Source organism: Bactrocera tryoni, unplaced genomic scaffold (genome assembly GCF_016617805.1).
Source record: "Bactrocera tryoni isolate S06 unplaced genomic scaffold, CSIRO_BtryS06_freeze2 scaffold_11, whole genome shotgun sequence".
In the NCBI taxonomy this organism is placed as follows: Eukaryota; Metazoa; Arthropoda; class Insecta; order Diptera; family Tephritidae; genus Bactrocera; species Bactrocera tryoni.
The window spans coordinates 12,222,212-12,230,557 of record NW_024395824.1 but is presented as its reverse complement, the minus strand read 5'-3'; the positions used below and the strand labels follow the sequence as shown (position 1 = coordinate 12,230,557).

At 41.1% G+C, this 8,346-nt stretch overlaps 1 long non-coding RNA gene across 1 annotated transcript; it reads right to left on the bottom strand.

The window, feature by feature from the left end:
* Positions 1-246: 246 nt before the first annotated feature.
* Positions 247-6,891, bottom strand: LOC120779663. The gene is made up of 3 exons (XR_005705698.1): positions 6,244-6,891; positions 426-1,547; positions 247-365 (listed from the first exon to the last, which is right to left on the bottom strand). It is a non-coding gene; the product is annotated as an uncharacterized LOC120779663 (long non-coding RNA).
* Positions 6,892-8,346: the final 1,455 nt, after the last annotated feature.

Sequence of the window (8,346 nt, the reverse complement as noted above, 5' to 3'; positions counted from 1 at the left end):
TGTTTGGCAATTACTTATAGTGTACTTGAATTTTTTTATTATGTTGTTCATTTTCAAATTTTTTAATTTTTCTTAAGTTTACAAAAATAAAAAACTAAATCAAAATTCGTTGGAATAAATAACATAAAAATATAACAGTAAATTAATTTTTCATTGCTTTCATTACATACATACATTACTCATTTTTTTGATTATTCATTACAAAGTTCCTCTTGTTCAAAAAGTGGCAACGTATCAAAGGCCATGTCCAGAAAGCTAGGATTTAATTTTACTAGCAATATGTTCTCAAGAACATCGTGGCTTAATCGATTGCGAGACTCGGTAAGCACCAGTCTTAAAGTAGAGAAAGCTCGTTCAATCGACACCTGTTATAAAAATAATAAATAAAGGAGAAAACTTTAATTAATTAGGCCATTTCCATTTACCTGAGTTGGCGGTACGGCATAACAAACATTACTAATTGCGTATAATTCCTGGTCGGTATACTGTTTTCTTTTCCAATAAGACAAAACGTCTATGTCAATCCTCTGATAAGAAAGTTTCAGGTTTTCAATTTTTGAATATACATCGATTGTACTGTTGACTTCTGATTTAACGCCTTGAGATAAGTATGCTTCTAGCAATTCGTCTTCCTCATCAAAAAAATAGTTCTGTATTTCATTAGAGCTGGAATTCGGAGTTGAGCACATATTGCCAGTAGGGTGAAGACTATTAAGTCTATCCCAAATATATTTTAAATGATTTATTGCGTCATTTTTTTGTTGATCAACATATATTGAAAACGTGGATCCAAAAACAAGCAAGAAACTATAAATTTGTTATTCAACAATATTTTGTTCGTTTTTCAATAGAATTTAAAATTTCATTTCCAATAGTTTTCGTTAAATTCAGATTTGTATCCTTTACTAATTTTTCATTAGATATTTTAAGCTTGAGCCATTGGGCGTAAAAGTTACTATAATGTAACTGTTCCTCTTGAAATTTTTTTATGGCTTTTTGCAAGGGACTGAAAACATTGCAATATGCCTCAATAAAATCCCAAAACGAGGAATCTAGATCAAAATTCTCTTCATCCGATTTATTTTTAATAGATTCAATTTTACTTTAAATATGTTTAGCTTCCAACAAGTTGCTTAACATTGTGTAAGTAGATCCCCATCTGGTTGGACAATCTAGTTGTGGCATTTTCAATTTTTAATTCAAATATTTCACGATATCCATAATGATTTTTCTTATGTATTTTGTCATATTTCTGCAATTGAGTAAGTACTTCATAATATCCAATGATTTCATCACATCAAGAGCAACCAGCTGTGCTGTATGTGCATCACAACGACAAACTTGAATATTGCCTATTAATATATAGGGCACTGTTTCCATAAGCTCGATTTCTTGTATATAGTCATCGTTGATGCACTCTTCGTTGTCCGTTTCATTATTTTGTTCGGAAACAAATGATAAAATATTTGTTGTTTGTTGCATATTCGCACCGTTATCAGAAGTTATGGATACAATTTGAGTTAAATTAATATTATTGTTTTATTCACCTTCACAATTTGCATAAACACGCGATAACTAGCGGCGTGTGGCGAAAAGACGACGTGCATTCAGTAATGGACGAATCAATACTGGCTTGTGTAAAAGCGGACTTTTTTTCAGTAGAGTGATATGGTGTGTGATTTAGTGTGTGGATCCTGCGCTCGCGCGTGTGGGTGGTGTTGATATGGAGTGTGGTGATGTCGAGGTGAGTGTGGTGAGTGTGCGTGTTAGTGATGGGTGTAGGTGTGGTGTGGGGCAGGCGACTAAGGCTCATTTAGCCATTCCGGCCCCCCTAGGCGAATATTTCAGCCTAGAATCCTTTGAAGCTGCTGCAGAGTGGCTACGACGCTGCTGAGGCCTGAGGTGCGACGCGGACGCGGTCGTTGTTGCTGGCGTCGTGTGGACGCCCCATTATGTGGCCGCCGGGCACGGGAGGATGATGGCCCTATGGTTCGACGGGGCCGTGCATCCCGGCGTAATGGCGGTCGTTGTACTGCGCCGCGGTTGCGGCCGGCAGGAGTTTGGCTGGTGTCATTCCGAGGTGCACGGTGCAACATAGTGTAATGCGGACGCATAAAAATTTGGCACAGATTGCCCGATGTACACTCGTGAGTTTGGTGGACAGGCGTCAGGCAATTGAGACAATGGCCGAGCGCCTGCACGACCAACTGGCGTTGCTGAGGTGGCAATCTCTTAAATATGACGCATTGTGGCAGCCGGTGGGGTCGACGACATAGAGGACATCTACGGCGTTGTGGGTCTGCGACTAGCGCGTGTGTTGACGGCAATGCGGCCGTTCCACTCGAGGCACCGTTGGGGTGGTTGTTCGGGGCGCTGCAACTGGGGCAGCCAGCTTGGCGTGGCACATTGACAGCCGAACGAGTGGTTGGTGTCGGGGCTGCTGGCATGTCTGCATCCATATTGATCTGTTTGGAAGAGGGTTATTTCAATTAGAATTTGGTTGCATATAGGACATATGAGCATGGCTGCCACGTTATGCGGCATGAGTGGGTCGTTAGATTAATCGACTACTTTTGTAAGTGATTTTAAATATATATGTATATGTATAAATGTATTTATATAAATTTTTATTTTATTTTGTTTTTATATTCGGTTTATTTTAGCGGTTTGTCGGTTTTCGTTTCGCGGTTATCGGCGATCGGTAGGAAGCATAGCTTGACGAGCGGTCTTGTTAACTTTCCGGATTGCGTACGGAGATCGACTACGCGAATATGACCGTCGGAGCCTGGATAAAGCTTCTCTATGCGGCCCAGCCGCCATTCGGTAGGTGGCAGGCAATCGTCGTGAATCAGGACACAATCTCCAATTTTTGGCGCATTTTCTGTATTTTTCCATCGGTACCTCTTGTGGAGGTCCTTTATATAGTCTTCTTTCCATCGGCTACTGAAATTATGATGGAGAATTTTAATTCTTTCCCATCTATTTAATAAGGATAGCGACTCCACGCCTGGCTCAGGTGTGGCCAAAATGGGTGCTCCTTTTAGAAAATGCCCTGGAGTTAGGGCTGTGAATTCGGAGGGATCTTGTGATAGTGCTGTGAGCGGACGTGAGTTGAGAACGGCTTCAATTTTAGCTAATAATGTCGTGAATTCTTCATAATTAAATTTATAGCTGCCGGCTAGCTTCTTGAAATGAGATTTGAAGCTCTTTACAGCTGATTCCCATAAACCACCCATATGAGGAGCGCTTGGAGGTATAAATTGCCAATTGATACCTTGAGGGGCGTACTTTTGTACGATATCAGGGGACACTTGTTTTAAGAAATCCACAAACTGTTTTCTGTGGCTCGTTGGGCTCCTATGAATGTTTTGCCATTATCGCTCATGATTTTGGAGGGGGAAGCCACGTCGAGCGACGAAGCGAGCAAATGCCGCGAGAAAAGCCTCCGTCGTCAGATTAGTACACAGCTCAAGGTGTACTGCCTTTGTCGTGAAACATACAAAGACAGCCACATAGCCTTTCATGAGAGTGGGAGATCTTAGCATGGAAGCCTTTATTTGAAAAGGCCCAGCAAAATCGACACCTGTGGTCGTGAAAGGCAGAGCGAAATTGCAGCGTTCAGGTGGAAGGTCTGCCATAATCTGAGTTCGCATTTTTTGCTTATGCATGGTGCAGATCTTGCACATGAAAATGCATTTTTTGATCTGGGGCTTAAGACGGGGAATATAATACTCTTGGCGTACCATATGTTGCATGAGGCGCTGTTCGGCGTGCAACATTAAGATATGGATGTAATTCAGGATTAATGTGGCAAAAGGAGACTTCTCAGGTATTATAATGGGGTGGCGTTCGTTGTAAGTCAGGCTTGAATTAGCGAGCCGACCATTGGCACGAAGCAGACCTTTCGTGTCTAAAAATGGGTTTAGTACTAAGAGTGAGCTCTTTTTGTCAATTGGCTTCGATTCTCTTAGTAACGATATGTCGCGACTGAAATAGCGCGTTTGGGTTGATGCGATAAGAGCGACCTTTGCTTTTTGTAAGTCTTCATGCGACAATGTATCGCATTGGGGGCAAGTTGCTCCCTTTACATTAAGTTTGAGTCGCTCTGCGAATTTGAGAATATAGGCGACTACTCTGAGTGCTCGGGGGAACGATGAAAATCGTTCAAGGATGTCATTATCATCCAATATTGTGTGGTAGGTGTCGATTTTTCGACTTTCGGGGGCAATTATGTTGCGCATTGGCGATTGTGGCCAAGAATCGGGAGATTCTGTTAACCATCGGGGACTTCGAATTCGACTTCAGTCGAATTAGCAGAAGTCGTAATATTGTTGCTATTCACTACTTCAACTGCGAGCGATATCAAAAAGTATGCAAGTGCTTTTGCTTCTGCTTCTGAAAAAATCAGAAGTCGCATGCTTTGACTGGCGCAAACATCAAACAGCCACGAAAATCAGAAATCAGCATAAGTCGCCGTTATTCGTTTTTCTGCTTTCTGCTTTGCTGTAGCTTTCGATCGTATAGATAAGTTGCCGCAGCAGCTATCGACAATTTTCGACAGTCGTCGGCAGTCACAGTCGCGAAAAGTAATGCATTCGACTTTTTGCTACTTTTGATTTTTGTCGCTGTTGCGTCCGATTCGTGGAAGTCGGCCGTTGCGACCGTTTTTGATTAGCTACGAATTTAAAGAAATGTTTGGCAATTACTTATAGTGTACTTGAATTTTTTTATTATGTTGTTCATTTTCAAATTTTTTAATTTTTCTTAAGTTTACAAAAATAAAAAACTAAATCAAAATTCGTTGGAATAAATAACATAAAAATATAACAGTAAATTAATTTTTCATTGCTTTTATTACATAAGTATGTACATTACTCATTTTTTTGATTATTCATTACAAAGTTCCTCTTGTTCAAAAAGTGGCAACGTATCAATGGCCATGTCCAGAAAGCTAGGATTTAATTTTACTAGCAATATGTTCTCAAGAACATCGTGGCTTAATCGATTGCGAGACTCGGTAAGCACCAGTCTTAAAGTAGAGAAAGCTCGTTCAATCGACACCTGTTATAAAAATAATAAATAAAGGAGAAAACTTTAATTAATTAGGCCATTTTCATTTACCTGAGTTGGCGGTACGGCATAACAAACATTACTAATTGCGTATAATTCCTGGTCGGTATACTGTTTTCTTTTCCAATAAGACCAAACGTCTATGTCAATCCTTTGATGAGAAAGTTTTAGGTTTTCAATTTTTGAATATACATCGATTGTACTGTTGACTTCTGATTTAACGCCTTGAGATAAGTACGCTTCTAGCAATTCGTCTTCCTAACCAAAAAAAATAGTTCTGCATTTCATTGAGCTGGAATTCGGAGTTGAGCACATATTGCCAGTAGGGTGAAGACTATTAAGTCTATCCCAAATATATTTTAAATGATTTATTGCGTCATTTTTTTGTTGATCAACATATATTGAAAACGTGGATCCAAAAACAAGCAAGAAACTATAAATTTGTTATTCAACAATATTTTGTTCGTTTTTTCAATAGAATTTAAAATTTCATTTCCAATAGTTTTCGTTAAATTCTGATTTGTATCCTTTACTAATTTTTCATTAGATATTTTAAGCTTGAGCCATTGGGCGTAAAAGTTACTATAATGTAACTGTTCCTCTTGAAATTTTTTTATGGCTTTTTGCAAGGGACTGAAAACATTGCAATATGCCTCAATAAAATCCCAAAACGAGGAATCTAGATCAAAATTCTCTTCATCCGATTTATTTTTAATAGATTCAATTTTACTTTAAATATGTTTAGCTTCCAACAAGTTGCTTAACATTGTGTAAGTAGATCCCCATCTGGTTGGACAATCTAGTTGTGGCATTTTCAATTTTTAATTCAAATATTTCACGATATCCATAATGATTTTCTTATGTATTTTGTCATATTTCTGCAATTGAGTAAGTACTTCATAATATCCAATGATTTCATCACATCAAGAGCAACCAGCTGTGCTGTATGTGCATCACAACGACAAACTTGAATATTGCCTATTAATATATAGGGCACTGTTTCCATAAGCTCGATTTCTTGTATATAGTCATCGTTGATGCACTCTTCGTTGTCCGTTTCATTATTTTGTTCGGAAACAAATGATAAAATATTTGTTGTTTTTTGCATATTCGCACCGTTATCAGAAGTTATGGATACAATTTGAGTTAAATTAATATTATTGTTTTATTCACCTTCACAATTTGCATAAACACTTTTATTTAAGAATAGAAATACGCCTTCTAATGGCCGTATAGAGGGGGTTCTGGACACGTTAATTTCACAATTGTATTGATCAAAAATTATTAAAATTCTTATATTCACAAAATGCTGTGTCTAAATGATGGAGATCGGCATAAATGGCGATAACTAGCGGCGTGTGGCGAAAAGACGACGTGCATTCAGTAATGGACGAATCAATACTGGCTTGTGTAAAAGCGGACCCTTTTTCAGTAGAGTGATATGGTGTGTGATTTAGTGTGTGGATCCTGCGCTCGCGCGTGTGGGTGGTGTTGATGTGGAGTGTGGTGATGTCGAGGTGAGTGTGGTGAGTGTGCGTGTTAGTGATGGGTGTAGGTGTGGTGTGGGGCAGGCGACTAAGGCTCATTTAGCCATCCCGGCCCCCCTTGGCGAATATTTCAGCCTAGAATCCTTTGAAGCTGCTGCAGAGTGGCTACGACGCTGCTGAGGCCTGAGGTGCGACGCGGACGCGGTCGTTGTTGCTGGCGTCGTGTGGACGCCCCATTATGTGGCCGCCGGGCACGGGAGGATGATGGCCCTATGGTTCGACGGGGCCGTGCATCCCGGCGTAATGGCGGTCGTTGTACTGCGCCGCGGTTGCGGCCGGCAGGAGGTTGGCTGGTGTCATTCCGAGGTGCACGGTGCAACATAGTGTGATGCGGACGCATACAAATTTGGCACAGATTGCCCGATGTACACTCGTGAGTTTGGTGGACAGGCGTCAGGCAATTGAGACAATGGCCGTGCGCCTGCACGACCAACTGGCGTTGTTGAGGTGGCAATCCCTTAAAATGACGCATTGTGGCAGCCGGTGGGGTCGACGACATAGGGGACATCTACGGCGTTGTGGGTCGGCGACAAGCGCGGGTGTTGGACGGCAATGATACCGTTCCACTCCGAGGCGCCGTTGATGTGGTTGCTCGGGGCGCTGCAAATGAAGCAGTAACTTGACGTGGCACTTTGACAGCCGAACGAGTGGTTGGCGTCGGGGCTGCTGGCATGTCTGCATCCATATTGATCTGTATGGAAGAGTGTTATTTAAATTAAAATTTTGTTGCATATAGGGCATATGAACATGGCTGCCACGTTATGCGGAATGAGTGCGTCGTCCGGTTAATCGACTACTTTTGTGAGTGATTTTAAATATATATGTATATATATGTATTTATATAAATTTTTATTTTATTTTGTTTTTATATTCGGTTTATTTTAGCGGTTTGTCGGTTTTCGTTTCGCGGTTATCGGCGATCGGTAGGAAGCATAGCTTGACGAGCGGTCTTGGTAACTTTCCGGATTGCGTACGGAGATCGACTACGCGAATATGACCGTCGGAACCTGGATAAAGCTTCTTTATGCGGCCCAGCCGCCATTCGGTAGGTGGCAGGCAATCGTCGTGAATCAGGACACAATCTCCAATTTTTGGCGCATTTTCTGTATTTTCCATCGGTACCTCTTGTGGAGGTCCTTTATATAGTCTTCTTTCCATCGGCTACTGAAATTATGATGGAGAATTTTAATTCTTTCCCATCTATTTAATAAGGATTGCGACTCCACGCCTGGCTCAGGTGTGGCCACGAATGGGTGCTCCTTTTAGAAAATGCCCTGGAGTTAGGGCTGTGAATTCGGAGGGATCTTGTGATAGTGCTGTGAGCGGCCGTGAGTTGAGAACGGCTTCAATTTTAGCTAATAATGTCGTGAATTCTTCATAATTAAATTTATAGCTGCCGGCTAGCTTCTTGAAATGAGATTTGAAGCTCTTTACAGCTGATTCCCATAAACCACCCATATGAGGAGCGCTTGGAGGTATAAATTGCCAATTGATACCTTGAGGGGCGTACTTTTGTACGATATCAGGGGACACTTGTTTTAAGAAATCCACAAACTGTTTTTCTGTGGCTCGTTGGGCTCCTATGAATGTTTTGCCATTATCGCTCATGATTTTGGAGGGAAGCCACGTCGAGCGACGAAGCGAGCAAATGCCGCGAGAAAAGCCTCCGTCGTCAGATTAGTACACAGCTCAAGGTGTACTGCCTTTGTCGTGAAACATACAAAGACAG